Source organism: Culicoides brevitarsis, chromosome 1 (genome assembly GCF_036172545.1).
Source record: "Culicoides brevitarsis isolate CSIRO-B50_1 chromosome 1, AGI_CSIRO_Cbre_v1, whole genome shotgun sequence".
Lineage (NCBI taxonomy): Eukaryota > Metazoa > Arthropoda > Insecta > Diptera > Ceratopogonidae > Culicoides > Culicoides brevitarsis.
Genome location: NC_087085.1, coordinates 39,895,234 through 39,915,394, shown reverse-complemented (window position 1 = coordinate 39,915,394; position 20,161 = coordinate 39,895,234).

Below are 20,161 nucleotides of genomic sequence, written 5' to 3'. Positions count from 1 at the left end.
AAATCAAGAGCAAAAAAACTGTGTCAAAAACTGTGTCAAAGCTATTTTTGTCAAATCTTGCTCCAAATGGATAAAAATTAATTAATTAATTAATTATTTATAAAATCCAAAAACATTTTAAAATATTAATTTTAAAACTTACAAAGTTTTGTTTTAAAACTTATTTTTTTTAAAACTTTAAATTTTTTAGTCCAAAAATTTTTAATTATTTATTTTTTAATTCAATTTTATTTAATTATTAAAAAAATAATAAATAATTAATTTATAAAGTATAATGAAAAAAAAAAAATATTTTTAAAACTTACCATTTTTAGTCCAAAATGTTGGTTGTTGATATCTTTACAGCTCTTATAAGTCTCATTCCATTTGGTTTTAAATTCCTCTTGCTCTTGTAACAGCAAAAATTCCAATCGAACGTTCGAGAAAATTTTATCACTTAAAATTATTTGGCAAATTTTCAAATAATATTGAATTTATTTGTCACTTTGAACGAAACGCCATCAATAAACACGGCATTCATTGTTCTTCTGGCAATCCACGTTCCTCTTCGAAAATCCTCTATTTTCCTCCTATTGAAAATGATAAAACAATCAATAAACCAAAGTAATGGTTGCAGATAACGAGCCAATATTCATACCACAAAAAAAACATATTTTATTGACTATCTTCTTCTTTTTCTGCTTCGTCTTTGGGGATTCTCTTGACATTTCCAATCAAAAGTTCTCAAAAATAAACAAACAAGATAAGAAAAACGTCACTTCTTATGTAATTACATGCCTTGTCATGTTCTTACATAAGAAGGTCTACCGTTAATAAATACGGAAGAAACCGAGAGATTTTATGTCATCCTCACCCATCACGTCACTTGTCAACATATTTTATGTCATTTTCTGTCACACACATGTCGCACATCATAAATATGTAAATATCCGAATGGAAATATCTCGTTTTTTTTCCTCTCATCTGTGCGGCAACACGGAAAAAAGGACAACGAGCTCCAGGGGAGAAAATATGCAAGTTCATACGGAACACATGATCCATGTAAGTGGGTTGGTTGGATGGTTGCATGGCGAAAAAGGATTGAACGTTGGATAGGTAGATGGATGTCGGGTAAGATTTTTTTTTGTGTTGTTTGCTATTCGTTCTGTTCAAGTACATAAATACTCTGTGATTTCATTTTATTTCACATTTTTCTGCAAAAAAAAAAAATCACACATCCGCGTACCATTCTGTGGCAAAAATTGTCAGGAAATTAACTTTTCTACAATCCTGCATGTCGTTTCGTTCCTCTTCTTTTGTATTCGAGAAAATAATGAAAAAAAATGTAAAAAAATCCAGATAACATGCGAAAAAAAAAGTAAAGTCTAAAAGTGATAATGGAACGTTAATTTTACAATTTTTTTTGCCAAGTACTTCATATGTGCACGCAGGATATGGCAAAAAAAAATGTTGAATGTCTGATAACATCAAGACCTATTCGCGCATCTATCGTGCCTTTTATGTGAACGAACGACGACAATAGAAAAAAAAAGTTGAATTAAATTTAATTTACTCCGTGAATTGTGTTTGCAAGTTGGTACAAATGTAGCGGAAAATGAATTTCCCGTGGATTTTTTTTGCATTTTTTTTCGAATGCCAGAAGAGAGCCTTATCACATATAGATCACGTCGGCAAGGCAGCAAGAGTGCCTTGACAAAAGGACCTGAAATAGACAACCCTTTTAGCACGACACGACAATGGATGGCGATAATGATAATAATAGGCGAGTGGGCACTTGAACATTTTTTTAATGGAATAAATCATTGTTTCGTTTTTTTCTTGTTCGTTCGCTGTTTGAGAAAAACGAACGACAAAAAAATGTCTCGTTTGTTAATAGTCGAGGCGTGGCATGGCATACTTTAAAATTTGATGAAGTCACCTTTTGAGTCATATATGAGAAGAAAAAAACGTGTGTGGGTGTAGAAACGCCCATTTAAAAGAAACTCATTTAAGAAGATCCTTTTTAAACTCTTATCTCTTTTTGATCTTTTATAATCATTAAACTTTTGTGCAAATCTCGTCGTTGCTATCCTTTGATGTTCTCCATTATACTTTCGTGCTAAAAAATGTTATGAACTATAACAACAACTCATCTCGTCTCGTTTCATATGCTGCTTTAGAAAATCTTTGTGTTTAAACTCGACTTCAAAAGCAAGATGAAAGTTGACTGAAAAGCTTTTAACATTTTAGCCATAAACACACGTACCAACCGCCAAAGACAAAGTCAAAGGGACAAAAGCATCAAAGGCCTGTGCTCAAATGAGATCAAAGCCTTTGTATCTCTTTTTTCTCTCATCTCATCATCATCATCATCGCAGCATTTCATTCAGGGACAAACGCTTTGGGCTTTTGTGCAACTTTTCTGTGAACTTGCAGTTTTTTTTATCTCTTATGATGGCTTGATGTCGATGATGATGCAATAATTGCCCATAAATGAAAATAATTTCCTGGAACAGTTTGATAAGGTAAATGAACACACGATGAACAATTAATTGATTGATAGCAATTTTTTTCGCTTTTAGGTAACCGAGTGAAAAATTAAATCATCGCTTGCATCGTCAATTGACTTTAATCAATAAATGTTCAGCTGCACTAATGGAATTAAAAGTTTAAAATTTTCAAGAGGAAGAGGGTGTGAAAATATTTGTATACAACTATTATTATTTATGGGTATTTTAACTCTTTTTTGCTATTTTGTAATATGTTTTTTTTTCTCTTTTCATAAATTAGACATACACAAGTGTCGCACTAATGTCGTTAGAGTGCACGGTCTCTTAAGCATGTGTGATCCTATTATTACTGCCATCGTACTCTTTCTCCTTTTGAGCTTATAAATGTATTTTTCATTTTTGTATTATTCACAAATATTTTAAAAAGTATACTTCTTCTTCTTTTAGGAAAGGCGTTTTTATCAAAAATTTGGTTTTGCGCGAAATTGGATGTCTGTCCTTTAATATACTAAAAGTTCAAGAAGATTTGAGGTAAGTATCTTTAAAGTTTTAAAAATATTTTGTTTCAAAATTCGAAATTTTATTTAAAATCAAAAATTTTGACAAATGTATAATATCAAAAAATTCCATTTAGGAACGGTAAGTTACTTTTTCAGATCATTCTTTAAACCCATACATACTCTTTGATGATGTGGTTAGTAGAACAAACAAATCATCGAATTCAAGTCAAGTTTAAGGCAAAAGGCTTCGAGTAATAGGAATACTAAAAGTCGACTAAAAGTATCAATTAACTTGAATGAAAAATCTTAAGGACCTGTCACAAACGAAAAATATTGCAGAAGCAAATAAATATGAATTTTGTAAAACAAATCCGACAAATCTAAACAAAGACGTTTTCTAAATGGAAAGGCATCTGTCGAATAGTATAGAACAATAGCTGAAAACCAAAGACCAATATCTAAAACAAAAACGAGAAAATGTTCGAACGATGTTACTTACTCATGGAAATAGGTTTCGCGAATATCCATTAAAATCAGTTCAACCTCCAACTAAAGACTTAAATTACAAGATCAGAAATAAATTTTTAAAATCAAAAGCTTTTTTTGAGCCTGTTGAAGATATTTTCAAAAACAAAATTAAAAAAAATACGATTTTTAAAATTTTTATAATTATCATGAAGTTTTATGAAGAATTTTCAAATGCGCTCAAGTCTATCATTCAATAGATCAATTTTCCTGTGATGTTCGACAAAAAAGAGGCACATCACATACTTTTACGCACGTTCAGACATGTATTTATAATGATTTAATGGATTTTAATCTTTTGTGGTTGTGTACTACTTAAAAAATGTTTCCCTTGTAAAATATTTTGTAAAATTTGTTTGAGACTCCTATTCCATATAGACGAGAGATATGAATGCAGATGGAGATGGAAAAATAACAAAACACACCACACACTCTCTTAAGTACTTAAAAATGCGTGCATAAGTGAGATATACTCCTTTTAATGAATTATTATTATTATTTAATACTTTTTTGTGTTCAAGTGATTTGTTCTTTTATGATAAATTTTACATAATAAATTAAGGGGCGCCTCAATGCCTTTTTTGTCTTTATGCTCACTTAATTTTTGCAAAAATTATTAAAGATGCAAACACCTGACGCTTCGTCGTGTCACAAATAGTTTAACAGCCACAAAAATATTTTCACACATTCATAAATTATTTGCCATTTATGAGCGTCGACACTTTTATGACTTCACCTGAAACTGAAATAATACCTTAAAATGTCTGGAAATGGCATTAAAAATATTTATTTATTCTTATTTTTTTAAAAAGACATGCAAAAATGTCACACAAGCATTAACCTTTTTGACGGCTATTTTAATACAAAATGAGGGCAAATGTAATGTCAGGCAAAATAGACAAGCATTTTGCAGGCTTACCTATATCTATATTTTCCGTATTTAAGTTACATACTCGGAAAAGGCTTCGAAAGAGATTTTCGGCGAAATGCATTAACATTATAACAGAAGACAAGGATATTAAATAACTTGCTTTGATGTGTGATTTTAATCAATGTACGAGATCAATTCACCTTTAATGTCATATCAAATTCCGGCCTCTGTGTCATTCTCTCTCTCTCTCCATCGGATTAATTACTGCTTTTTTAGTAATTCAAAACCCACATGTCGCCTGACTTTTTGCGTGTTATCAAAATATTCAATCATCGCATTGTTTTCCCCTTCGAACTGAAAATTCATCTCCGTTTACGATCTTGATACGTATGTCGCACACTCCAAAACAATAAAACAACTACCACAAAAGTATTTAATCTGAAACCAGAAAATTAAACACACACAAAAATCTCAACCGCATATCATCTCGACCAAAAAAAAAAGGGGTAAAGTCGACATCATCATTCAGCAGCATCATCCCCTTGTTGTTTGTGACTGTTGCTCCCGTGTCCGTTTCCTTTCCCCTTTCGGTAAATATTTTGTTTTATTTTTATTTTATTTGGCATTATTCGAGTCTGCAATAAAAAAAAAGGAATAAAATACAGTTGTTCGACAACAAGTGCAGAGATTCCTCCGGAGAAACGGTCAACTTTTCTCTAATCTTAATGGGGGCGTTTAAAACAGTGATTAATGACCAAGAAATTTATCTCTTTACATTTTTGCATCAAATTTCTGAAATCCGAAATTCAACCACAAAACTTCCTTGTTGATAGTTTGTGTGTGACTCTTTGCGGTTTTACGAATGTTTATCTAACGAAACCGACACTTGACTTTAAAATATTTCAATGTTATCTTAATGTCTCCTTGTCTGGAAGGTATCCCGATAAACGTGTGTCTGTGAGAAAAAAATCTATGAATGAAATTCGAAACGCAGGAACTTCGATACCGGAAAATAATTTAACATTTATGTCAATCGGTTACACAAAAAAGGTCTCGATATATCGGGATAATTAGTAGAGAACACAAACACTTGTGTCTCGAATTCATTGACATTCTTTAAGGATACGATTTTTTTTATCGCTTCCATATCGAGATAAAATTCCAGATGTTAATTTTTTTTTTTTTTTGAGAAAAGGTCAATGAATTCTAAAAAAAATACAAATACAAGCAAAAGCTCTTATTTAAAAAAAAAAAATTAAATAAAGTTAAAGTCATTAGCGAAACATGAAGGATCAAAAAAAATTTTTTTTTTTACACAAAAAAAATAATAATTCCATGTGTGAGAAAAATATTCAAATTTTTAGACGAGACACATCCTAACTTTGTTCTACACATGTTCAAGTTTGACCTGATGGTGAAGATAAAATAAAAAAATGTCAAATCTCATGTTTTTCGTTGTTTGCACCTGAAATACGTTCTTGCATGATTTATTAGTTATCTTTTTGTACAAGTTTCTGACAAAAATCTAAGAAATAAATTTTATCGTGAGAATTAGTGCTTTTTGATGCTCATGAGAGAATGTTTAAGCGAAGTACTTGAAGTTCGTGGCGTTAATTTTATCGGTTGAATGACCAACAAATCGTTCAATTTAGGTTCAGATTCTTTAGATGAGGATTTTTTTAGAGATTTTTTCGAAGGTCGTTTTTGAACGTGAATTGGCTTAGCATCCAATGGGCACCATGAATAACGACTCACAGCTTTTCGGGTTTGATTTCCTCGAAAAATGCTTTGAATAGTGGTCGCAGCTTCAGTTTCATCTGAGGGGACCTGAATTGACTTGAGATCTGAGGGGCACATCGAGTAACGTTGGATGGCTTTGCGAGTCTGATTTCCACGGAAGATGCTTTGGATAGTCAAGGCAGCAGCATCAGTTTGGGATAAAGTTTTGCGCAGGTTTGAAGTTACTTTTGAGGCGATGTCTTCCCAACGAGTCTTGATACGAACTTTGGAATCATCAGAATTTGAGATGAAACTTATTTGTCAGATTTTTCGCTTGAAGGTTCTTCAAAAGTGACTAAATTGACAGATTCTGATGGAATTTGGAGACTTTTTCGTGTTTGAAACCCACGAAAGGCAGATTGAATCAAAGTTGCTGCCTTAATTTTTTCTTTGTTAAATTTTTTTCGTTGACAATAACCTCTAAAAACTGCTTGTAAACATGTCGCAGCGCGATTTAATTCATCCTTTGTTGGTTTCGACTTTTCATAAATTTGAAGAGTTTTCTCAACTCTTGGATCCCACAGGGTTTTTGGTCCCAATTCTGGTTCATAATCCTCATTTTGATGAATTTTCTGTACTTCTCTCATAATTTCCGCTGCTTTTTTCGCTTCATCTTTCTTCAAGCGAAATTCTCCAACCAAACGTTCCATCAAAAATTTTTCATCATCTTCCTCCAAAGTCTCCTTTTCCTTAAAATTCTTTCGAAAAACGTCAATTACGTGTTTCGCTCGATTCGGATCCATGCAAGTCGTCTTGTAAAAAGTCGCGACATCAACTGCATGCTCCATGATATCGTCAACTGTCCTCTGCGCCACAATTGTGTTCTCTCGAGTCAATAGCATAGCATCCAAGTAATCCGCAACGAAGGAAATCACATCTGACGGTTGACAACGAAGCACTTCACGTGAAATGTCGGCCATTAATTCCGTCAATCCCTCGGGAATGGGCACGATATGACCGGGCGAACGATGACAGTGAAGAAGATAATTCATTTTTTTCTTATCGTCGCGCACGGAGATAATCAAAAAATTGAAGTACTGACTGAATTATGAGCTGCCACAGAAAAAAAATGGAATACTGATAAGAAACGCAATGGTAACTACGAAAAAAATACGAGTGAAAACTAATAAAAAAGTACTGTCATAAATCATTTCCGTTTGGAAAATAATCATCTTATTGATTCAGGAAATGTCGTGAACTTTGGCACACAACGCACGCACCCACAACTTTCCCTCGCATGCATTTTTTGCCGAGCTGCGGTTAAATATGCCATTTATTTCAATATTTTTTCCATATTTTTATTGTTTTTTGATTCACATCAGGACACACAAGCGGTAACATTAAATATAAATATTTTTTATATGTATCAGGAAACTACTAGACTATGTAAAAATAATACAGTCTCCCTCAATTCCGATTTTCTCTAAAACAATCTGGCATGAATCGTTAAATTAAACAAAATTTATGGAATTTTTTTCGTCTCACATTTTTTTTCCGTGTCTCACAGGAAATATTAAAGTGATATTTGGAGATGCTCGAGACACAATGACAGGCAATGAAGGAAGCAAATCGTGATTTTTGTCAATCTTAATATATTTTGCCATTTTTTTCCGTTATTCATAAGCCAATAAAAAAATTTATCAAAAAAAAGTATGTCACATTTTTCCAACTTTTTTTTTGTTTTTAAATGCAGAAGAAGACATTTGAGTGACACTTAACTTTAAATGTGCTTTACATTTTTTTACTCGTCCTTTTCGTCGTGGAAGGAAGAATAAAAAAAAAATGTGGGAAATTCTAATTTGAATGTATAATGTGAGTTGTTGAGGAAGACGACGAAATAAAATAAAAAAAAATTGTCACCTCGTAAGGCGGTTGTTGGTTTAATGTGAGAATAAAGTGTTTTATAGCGGTTGATAACATGTCAATGTTCTCATCGTATCACATTGGATCGGTCTCCAGGGATATTTCGAGTAGATTGTTGTAATGCACCCTCGTAAAAGTGCTTTACGGAGGAAGATTTTTTTTTTTTTTTGAAGAAAATTGTTAGAAGGGATTTTTTTGTGAAAATGTTTTGAGCGTATTTTAAGTTGATTTGATTTTCTGAAACAAATTTTTAAAAAATTATTAATTTTTTTTTTGAAAAATCTTAAATATTAAGTTTTTTATTTGTGAAAAACTCAAATTTTTCATTAATTTTGATAAATTTTAATTAAATAATTTTAAAATAAATATAATTTTTAATAAATTTAAACTTTATTTAATTTTATCTTTAACATTTTTAAAATTTCAAAAATTTAATTTAAAATCTAAAAAAGTCTTTTAAATCTGAATTTAAATATTTACATAGTTTTTTTTTTTATTTAAAAAAATTTAATTTTTTAATTAAAAAAAAAATATTTATAAAAAAAAATTAAATTTAAAAAAAAAAAAAAAAAAAATTAAAAAAAAAAAAAAAAAAAAATATAAAAAAAAATTAAATAAAAAATTATGAAAAAATTTTTAAATGAAATTTTGATTAAAAAATATATTACAAAAAATAATAAAAAAATTTAAGTACAAAACAAAAATGTAAAAATTTTGAATTTTTTTTTATTCCATATTTATATACTTCGTAATACTTTAATTTAATTTTGTTTCAAATTTTTAAAATAGTTTTTTTTAAATAAAAGTAGGTAAATATTTTCAATAATTTTTAGAAAAAAATCTGAAAATATTTTTTTTTACAAAATGTCTTTAAAAATTTAATTTAATTAAATTCAACTTTAATTTTTTTAATTAATTTAATTTTTTTAATTATTTTTTTTAAATGATTTTTGAAAAATAAAAATAGAAGATTTTTAATAAATTAATAATTTTCAGACAAAAATCTTCCTTAAAATATTTTTTTCAACGAAATGTCTCTTAAAAATCTTGTTAATTACCTAAATTTATTTTTTAATTTATTTTTTTTTATTCAAATTTTTGAACAATTTTCTTAAAATAAAAATAAATAAAATGTTTTTAATAATTTTCATTCAAAAATCTCCCTTAATTTTTTTTAAATAAAATATCTCTTAAAAATTTTTCTTTAAAGCAATAAAACTAATCGTGAGAATGTCCTCTTTAAAAAAAAACTTTTCTCAATATCAACTTACCTCTCAGGGGATAATCATTCACTGCGATCCAAACACTGTCTTCACACCTTCGGTCTGCGTCTTTCGTTGCATTTCTTTGCATGTTACAGCTACCGGTTGTTACTACAATTGGTCACAAAGTCAAACGCTGAATGATTGAGGCGAATAATCGCTAATCATTCCAATAATTCAATAAAATATTCATGCCTCCTATCGTTTTGACATGTTCTTTTCTTGCCAATATAACTCTTTCACGACTCCTCGCTCATTTCATCGACTCGAGGAGCCACACACATGCGAGAGAAGCAATCACATGCAAATTAAATGAATCAATTTAATCATGTTTGTTTATTTGATTGCATAAATTTAAATTATTATTTCTCCGTGTCTCTCTTGCGTACTTTACTTTCTGTGCATTGTGTGCCCAATAAAACCAATAAAATAAAAATAAAATGCATATCTCTGCCTTTCTTGTATTTATTCGTCGTTTGTTTGTTTGTTTTTTTTTTCAGGTTGTAAGTAAGTCTAACATATGATGGCATAAAGTTCTATGTAAATTACGACAACGAAGCGAACGACATTGTTGAATTAATTCATTCATGGCTTCTGGTTTGCTCTCAAGCTCGCTGTAAAAGGTAAATAATAATAATAAAGTTCATGTTTTTATTAATATTGATAACAAAATCCGTGCACAAATTTTATTGTCGACTTTTTTTTCTCTCTTTCTCTTTGTTTGGAGAGGTAACGATTAGATAAATTCACGACAACAGACGTTAATCCGCAAAGAAAGTAACTTAATTTGTGGTAATTGGCCCACCCGCAGTCTCTTATCGGCGTTTTTATGGGTTCCATGGAAAAAATGTGTTCGACCTTGATCGAGCATCACATGACGATTCGCTCAATAATTCGCCTTAATTAAGCTTAATTAAAAAATTTACATATTGACACAATTTAAAGTGCATTCGGTGTCTTCAAATATTTACAACGAAAACAATAAAGACGATCGTTTTTGCGAAATATTTTAATTAGGTGACTTCCGTTTAATTTTTTTTTTAAATATTTGTCAATTTTTATTGTTTTTGAGTCGTTGCAAATTTTTTAAAAATTTATTTATTAAATTATTTGTTTTATTTCGAAAATTTAAGTCTAAAATTTAATTTATGAGTTGAAATATAAAAAAAAGTAAATATTTTATAAAATTTTAATATTTTTGAATATTTTGATTTTTTTTCTTTAAAAAAAATTATAATGTTACTTAATTAAGAATTTAATATTTTTAATTATTTTATTTAATAAATTTTTCAATTTTTTCAAAAATTATTTTAGTAATTTTCCTATTTATTTGTTTTATTAAAAAAAATCATTTTTATTTTTCGAAAATTTTTTTAAATTTATAATGAATCAATTAATGATAAAATTCATTTTTAAAAAATATTTTTTAAAACTAATTAATTTTAATTGAATTTATATGAATTTATAAATTTATTTTTAATTATTTTTTAAACTTTTTTTTTATAATTTAAAGGTCAATTTAATTTTTTAAAATTATTTTTAAATTGGTACAATAATTTTTAAAAATATTTTTTTATTATTTTTTTATATAAAATTTTTCTTTTATCAAATTTATTTATTTTAATATAATTTTAATTTAATTTTTAATTTTTTAATTTAATTTTTTTTTAAATAAATTTTTTAATTTTAATTTAATTTAATTTTTAATTTAATTTATTTAATAAAAATTTTATAATTTTAATAATTTATTTAAGAATTATTTAAAGAAAAATTTTCACTTTTTTATTTTATTACAAAATTTAATAACGAATTAATTAACGATAAAATTCATTTAAAAAATACATTTTTTTGTTTGTTAAAAATTTTTTAAATTTATTTTTTATAAAATTATTTTTAATAAAATTTTTCATTTAGTTTTTTAAATATGATTTTAGGTTTATTTATTTAACACATTAAATTTAATACAAAAATTTTAAATTTTGAAAAAAAATTAATTTTTCAATTTTTTTTTTAAATTTTACGTTTTAGGCGATTGAAGAGAAAAAAAATCAAAACGCAGCAACTTTGTAACACCTTTTGCCTGCATTTCGCAATTAAAAACAAGAACAAGGCGCCAAAAGTCGCTGTTTAATCTGCAATCTGTAGCAGTAGTCAACTTCCTGTGCCCGACACGACACCGAAGAGCAGCGAAACTGCAAAAATTAGCATAAAACATAATTGAAAAATCACTGAGGTAGGTCGATTTCCATTCATTCATCATGCTTCCTTGGTTCTTTTTCATTGATTTCGCGACGAAGGAACGATTGCGACGCCAACACAGATGCCCCCCTTCTGAACCGTAGATGATGTTAACACTTCATTAAAGACGCTTGTGCCTGTTTCTGTGGCAATTAAAGGAGACACAGCGAGAGAGAAAAGCAAAAAGTTGTCATCGAGGATCTTGATTACTTTTTCGACAATTTATTACGAAACACGTCGTCGTCGTTTGATTTCAACACCTCTCATTTTGAAATAATAATTGGAAGCTCGTCTCGTCTTGGACAAAATGATTCAATTAATTATAAAATCACCTTTGAAATCGAGAAACGACGCGCTGAGCAAAAAAAAATGAAAGATATGCAAATTTATTTTTTTTTTCTTAAATAAGATAAATTCACTTCGAACATGAAAAAGGTCTCTAAAGGCCACCTACAACCAACTACCTGGATTACGCAGACACACACACACGTTGTTGTTGTTCTCGTAATTGAGATAATCAATATGGATTTAGAATTTGCGCGCGAGAGAGTGAGTAAGTCGAGTCATGGTCAGCGAATGATTTAACAGCATTTTAACGTAATTACAGGCGATTATGAACGCCGTGTGGCGATTTATGAGACAAACACAGAGGAGGTAATGGTCAAACGAAACAGACAACCAGATTATTGCAATAAATTTTGTTAATCCACACGAAGATACAGCAAAAGATGCGGAATACGAAAAAAAAGAAGAACGTTGGGGGAGAGTGTGAACACCAGAAGCCAAATGCTAAGACGATGTAATAATAATTATGTTTGGTCAATGTCAAAGTTGGCATGGAGCAAGTGCAGCGGCAGTTTTGAAATCCGTTAAAAAGTCGAAAAAAAAATGTTGGTTTCACCTTTGAACGCAAATGGAACGGAAATAAATATCGAAACAAGCATCAATCCCGTGTGTCGTTAGACATTTCCTGTTTGACAGAGTTAATTATTATTGCTGTTGATGTAAGAAAAAAAAAGTTTTTAATTAATTTCAACACGTGAATTATTTTTCAGTTTTAATTTTTTAAAAATTTTATTTAACATGATTTTTTTTGAAATTTTTTTCAGAGTTACGAAGAACAAAAAATGTTAAAAAAAACTTAAATATCCGTAAATTTTTTTTATAACAAATGTAAGTAAATCTCTTAAAAATTCTAAAATTATTTAAATTTATATAAAAAAAAAATATTTTAAAAAAATTTATTAAAAATAATTAAATTAAATTAAGTTAATAATTAAGTTAAATTATTTATTAAATTAAATTTATTAAATATATTTTTAAACCTCAAACAAAAATTTTATTCCAATAACGTTAAAAAAAATATTTTTTGTAAAATAAGGCGAGCTTTCAATGATAATTTTAATGAAAATAATTTCTTGAGCTCAAATTATTTTTTTTAAATTAATGATGACGATTAGAATATGTTTTAATTTTTATTCTTTGCTGATGATTTAACATTTCAGAAATATTTTGAAAGTTATATCTTTGAAAAGATTTTATATACAAAAAATCATGTACCTAAATAAATGTACCAATTGAGTACAAAAAAAAATAAATAAAATTAAAAAATTGAAAACTGATTTTACAAAATTTTAAATTAAATTTAAAATTTAATTAATTCATGAATATGAGAAATTTTTAATTTTTAGAACTAACTTTCAAAAGAAAAATTATATTTTTTAATAATTAAAAAAAAAATAATTTATTTAATTTAATAAAAAAATTTAATTCAATTAAAAATTATAATAAAATTTTAAAAAAATTAAAAAAGCAAAAAAAAAATAATTTAAATTTATTCAAAAATTATAATATTTAAAAAAATTAAATTTATTTATTTATTTCATTAAATTTAAATTTATTTTATTTTAATAATTAATAATAATTAAATAAATTTTTGAATTTAGTATACATTTTTTTAAAATTTATTTTCAAAAATTAAATTCATGTTCATTAAAAAATTCCAAAAAATATAAATTAAAAAAAAATTATCAAACGATTTCAATAAAAAATCACAAAAAATGAAAATCTTGATATAAATTCCGTGGTTTAAAAATATTTAAAATGTTGAATCGTGGGAACCTTTCACCCTCGTCACCAATAAATGTCAATCGCTATCTCTTACTTTCTTCCTTTATTTTAACTTTTAAACGCCAAACAAATTTGTTTAAAATTATGTTTTTTCCTGATTTTTTGAATAATTTTAAATTTTGATTTTTTTTTTGTTTAAATTTTCTATTTATTTAACAAGAACAAATTGATTGAAATTTAATTGTGGTCAATTTTTGACAGATAATCAACTTTTTAACGGATCGACGAGCGAAACGATTAATAGAATAATAAATCAAATAACGATAATTACGATCTATCAAACAGCTGTGTGTCAAATCAAAAAGAAAAAAGTGAAAAAAGTAAAAATAAAATTTAATAATAACAATTTCTGTCGACACGGTTCCTTGTTCTGATTTCATTCATTAAATTGCACAATCAATGTTACTCTTCCGGTTTCCTTTATTTTATTTTTTTCGGTCAGCAGTGCGCTACCGAATTGTGCATTGTTGGTTTATTACAAATTACGTGTCGGACACGCATGTTTTGTGGGCGTAAAAAATTAATTCAAACAATGAGTAAGGACATTTGCCGAACAATGACAAAATTCTATGCTCGAACTATTACGAGCTTGTTAAGTAAATGCATTTAATTTAGATGTCATTCTACGCATTTTTGATGATTTTTTGTTTTTTTTTTCTCTTTCCAGAGTTCATTAAATTTTTTAAATGTTTTACAATTTTTATGATTTATGGATTGCGCGAGGTTAATAGTGGTGTGAAAATCAGGCGAAAACAACGTGAACATGAAAAATGATTGACGAACTTTGAAAAATTGTTGTAGTGATGCGATTATTAATAACCTTTTGCGTAAATAACGACATGTCAAGAATATGATGTCTTTCTTTCTTGTTTCTGCATTTTTTGTTAAAGATGATTAACGCATCCAATGAGTTTCCTTAATTAACATGTAAATATTCTTCACAAATATTTTTTTTTTGTTTAGCATCTGCGGCAATGGAGACGATGAGAAAGACAAACAAAAGTTGGCTGCAAAAGTTGGCAACAATTTATTAGTTTTTAAATTATCTCCTTACAAAGAGATTATTCACACGAATCCAGAGGAATTTTTCGTGCATTTTTGTAATGAAACACCTTGATTGATGTTTGTTTGGACGATCGATGTGTTACGACGCAGACGCCTCCTTAACAAATTGGAAAAAGAAAAAAGTCACGATTGAGGAAAGGTTTGAGATGGAAGCGTATTTGAAGGTTTTTATGGGTAAGTATAAATTTTTAAAGAAAATTATTTGATTTTTTTTTATTTTTTTTTAGATCTTATGAAGACAAAATATGACTTTCAGCAGCAAGGAAATAATATTCCTTAAAAAGAAGAATAAAAAATGATTCATTTTATGGATAAGAGGAATTAACAAGGTGTTTTGTACCCAATAAAATCATTGTGAATAGATTTCTCGAGCTCTAAACATCGAAATTTTGTGATATATAAAACATTTTGTGTTAATATATACTACCGTAATGTAGATAATTCTAAGAGAATTTAAACATAAAAATTTCTTTTAACGAAAATAGAAGTTAAAAGTCGTTCTCTTAACACTTTTTGATTCAAATTTTTATTTTTTAATATTTTTTACTGAAAATTTTGAAATTTTAACTAATTTTGAATTTTCATGTTTTTTATTTAGTTTAAAATAAAATTTCTTATTAGTTTAAATTTTTATTAGTTTAAAAAAGATTAAAAAAACTAAAGTTAAAAATCCAAGTTAAAAATTTCAACAAAAAAATATTTCATAAAAAAACTGTCAAAAATTTTGAAACATAATTTTTTTGAAAAAATTTTTAGAATTAAAAATTCAATTTCGTTTTTGACAAAAATTCTTAAATATTAAAAATTTTAAAAAAATTTCTGAAAAATTCTTGAAAAACTATGAAAAAAGACCAACAAACGGGCAATTTTGATAATATTTTCAACTTTTTTTTTTGCCCCATTGGATTTTTGACTTTTAAAATGGGGCATGGGACAAAAAGTTCAAAAAAAATTTGGAGCGGCCTAAATTATTAAAAAAAAACAAAATTAGTTAAAATTTTCAATAAAAAAATTTTCAAACATCTGAATTTGAAACAAAAAATGTTAAGAAAACGAGTTTTAACTTCTATTTTCGTTAAGAGATCAGATTTTTAATTTCTCTTAGAATTATCTTCTTTACGGTAATATAACATTTTTTAAAAGTCAACCACGAACTGTTGTTTAAACTATTTTAACATGAGCATCAAACTAAGATATGTTATCTTGCACATATGATATCTTGCTATAGAAATATGGAATTTATGTTTAAATTAAGAAAAATAATATATATTTCAGACCAGATTTTGATAAATTTCGACATTTCATTGACTTATTTTTCGTATATTTAATTTTTTTTATAAAGGACAGACGAAAAATCCTCTGAAAATATCAATTTTTTAAATTCCACGAAAAAAAACTCCAAAAGGGCGTTCAATTCCATTTCCAAGTCAAGTCAATTCACTCTTTTGTCCGCAATATAGAATGCGATTGAACATCGCTTTATACTACATAAAAACGGACAATCATTAGTTAACATCACTTTTGATTGAACTTCATTAATCTTCTGGTTGTTGTTCCCTCATTTTACGTGTAAATAGCGACTGAATACAAAATTAAACTAATATTGAACGAATAAATAAATAAAACATCCGAATGTTGAAATATTTGTTGATTTTCGTTCTATCCGGCAAATAGTTGAAACAATTGATGCGAAAATAATAGAAATTGACTGATTTTATCAAATATACAAATTTTAATTAATTAGTGGCTTGATTACTTCTTTCCCATACTCGAATCGGAAATAACTCTCGGAATTGCGGAGAAAAGCTCAACAGTTGCAATAATTATGATAATTATAAAAATAAATCAGGATGTGACATTTCATTACATGAATCCGAAATTCCCACACATTCAGTTAATTACCATCCGCCCCTCAATTGCTTCTCCTTCAACGTCGTATATCTCTCGCACGATCATGATTTTTATTTAGAAAATGACCATAAAAGACCGCAAAAATTATGTTTATATTTGAGGGTGACCAGCAATAATACGGTAAAAGGGTGTAATTATCGTCCCATTCTCTCCCCCATTTTTTTTTGTTTGTCTTTAAACAACAAATTTCAGTAAGTAGTCATTACGCTAAGGACTCTGATTGCAGTTGATTTTTTTTTTTTATTTTTTTTGAATCAGGACAGGTGAACGTTATTCGATGGCATTTCATGCGTGACAATTGTTTGGTCAGTTGTTGTAATTATTTTTGATTTTTTTTTTCATATTTTTTGTTCTAGTTGAGTAATTAGAGTTGAAAAAAAAATAAATTTTAAAGAAAAAAGTTGCATGTTTAAAACCACGATGATGATGGGGTTGAATTGAGGATTTGATTTTTTTTCTCATGGGAATTTTTATTTGTCTTTTTTTTTTATTTGCATTATTGACAAATTTTAATTAAAAATTTTATATTTTTTTTTAATAAAATTTGTTTTTAATTAGAATTTTAAAAAATTAAAATGTTAATATAATTTAAAATTATTTCATTAAAAAAATTATTGTAATTAAAAAAACAAATAATTTTAAAAATAAATAAACTTTTTTCTTTTTTAAAAAATTATTTTATTAAATTAATATAATTGAAAAAAAAAAATATTTTTTAAAATAAACAAATTTTTTAAGCAATTTAAGAATAATTAATGAAAAATTTCTTAAATTGATAATATTTTTAAATTTTTTAAAAATAAAATTACTTAAAAATTTATTTATTTTAAAAATTATTTTTTTCAATTATAACTTTTTAATGAAATAAAAATTTTTTTTTAAAATTATTTAATTAATTAATTATTTAAAGTCTTCAAAATAATTTAATTTTTATTTTTTTTTTTCTTAAAATTTAAAATTTTATTTTTTTTTAAATATTTTTTTCACTAAAAATTATTTTTTTTTATTTAAAATGTTTATTTATTTAATAAAATTTATTTAAATAAATATTAAAAAAAATTATTTAAAATATTTAAAAATAATTTATTTAAAATCTTCAACATCAAATGTCAAGTCAAAAAAAATCAAAGCAAACAAATTTTTTTATCGCTCAATATCTTATTTCATGATAATTTGTAACATATTGACGCTCCAATAACAAAACCACAAAATAAAAGTGTTAATAAAAAATCTCTCCATTTGTTGAGGGAAATAATTTATATTTTCCTTACCCTTCTTCGAGTATTGAATAACAGTTTTTTTCCTACAAAATGGAGACAAATTGGAGGACCAACAGAAAAAAACGTGAAAATTACTGTCAACATGTGCATTTGATATTTTCTTCAAGATTTTTTTTATTTTCCTTATTTTTTTTTATTTTGTAGCATAAAAAGGGCAATAAAGGGTTTTTTTGTTTGAAGTAATTTAAGAAGCAGCTGCTGAGGATAAATTAAGGCACGCTTTCCTTGAGCGAAATTTGATGAAATTTTTTGGGAGATGAAAAAAGTGCAATGACTCGTCATGTCATTATGTCAGCTTAATCCTAAGTGAAAAAAACAAACAAACAAATTAATGCCAAGTAGATAAGGTTTCTGCTTTTAAAAATCTCTCTTTTCTCCCATTTCATAAAAATATAAAATAATAATAACATTTTTTAATGTTTTGTATATTTTTCCATTTTATGACTTCTTTTGACGAGTTTTAACACTGATGAGGTCACCTCATGGGTCACGCATTTTTCGTGTTTAATGACTTTACAGAAGCGTTTTTACGAAATATATTACGAGACAGGTTTATTAACGCTTATGCATTATTATATCGCTTTCATAAATACTTACCGAGAAAAACGCACGAGAAGCGAAGAAGACGTAGATGAATGACTTTTCCATCTGTTTATTTTCGGATTTTCTTTCATAACTTTGTTTGTTTGTTGTTTATCGTAAAAAAAAGAAGAGAAAAAAAAAGTTAACAACACTTTAAAAAAAGTCATTAAATTTTTTCCATTAATTGTTCGCCTTTTGGAACATCTGAGGCCCCGAAAATTTGATGAAAATTAAAAAATAAAAATTTCACACCCCTTCCTGCGTCGTCATCGTCATGCAAATAATTGAATTAAAATTTTGCCGCAATTGTCAACGGGAATTTTTAATCAATTCGATAATTGGGCACACACGTGACATGTACCCGAACACTGTCAAGAACTTTGCTTCGGTTGGAGAGTTCAATTGGCGACGAGGACAGAAATTTTGATAAATGCGTTGTTAATGTGATTTTAAATATTTTATGACGGATTATGTTTGTGTCGACGATGAGCTCTCAAGGGAATAATTGGTAAAAAAAACCAATAATGTGTGTTTTTATAGAATGGAGAGGGTTTGATGAAATTTTCTTTGTATTTTAGGTAAGTTCAACATACTATTTTTTTTATTTTCTTAATATTTTTAATAAAATAAAATTATTTTTTTTTTAATTTTTAAAATTATAAATTATAATAAAAGAAATAAAATTGTAAAAAAAATTATAATTTTTTGAATTTTTTTTCACCAAATCAAATAGAAAGTTTTAGTATTTTACTATATTTTTATAACAATTTTTTTTTATTAAATTAAATATTATGAAAAATTAAAATTAAAAATGAAAAAAATTTAGAGATTTAAAAATGAACTTTTGAAAAAATTTGAACCTCTTTTTAATTATTTTTATTTATTATTTTCTTTTAATATTTATTAAAACTTTAAATAAATTCATTGAATTTAATTAAATTTATTTATTTTTTTATTTAAATAAATTCAATAAATCAAAGTATTTCAAAAATAAAAAAAAAATCATAAAAAATACAAAACAAAAGATTTTTAATAAAATACAATTATTTTTATTAAAATAGAAAAAAATTAAAATTGTTAAATTTTTTTTAAATGATCGATTTGAATTTTTTTACCAAATTAAATAAAAAATTAAAATAATTTTTAAAATATTTTATTTTTTTTTTCAATTTTATTATTTTATTTAATTATTTTATCTTTTCAAAAAAATTAAATTTAGGTATGTCAAAAAAAAAAAAATAGAAATTTAAAAATGAATTTTTGAAAAAATTATGAATTTATAATATTTATATTTATTTTCAGAAACAATTTTTTAAGTAAAAAAAACGATAAAAAAATTTTAAAATTTGTTAAAATAATTTTTTTACTTAATTTTAATTATTATTTTTTTTAATTTTTAATTAATTAATTTTATTTTATTTTATTTTAATTAATTTAATTATTTTTTTTATTTGATATAAATTAGGTAATGTGAAATACATTGAAATATTGTATCGCCCTAATTCGAAAAATTTTCAAATCAATAAATTTTTGTTCGAAGCAAGACAAGCAATCACCGAGAGTGAAGGCATCTCAATTAAAAAAAAATGATTGAGCGACAATTTTCCGATGATTGCTTTTTGATGGATGGCCGTGATTGGATTACTCACTGTTTCTAACAACTTGC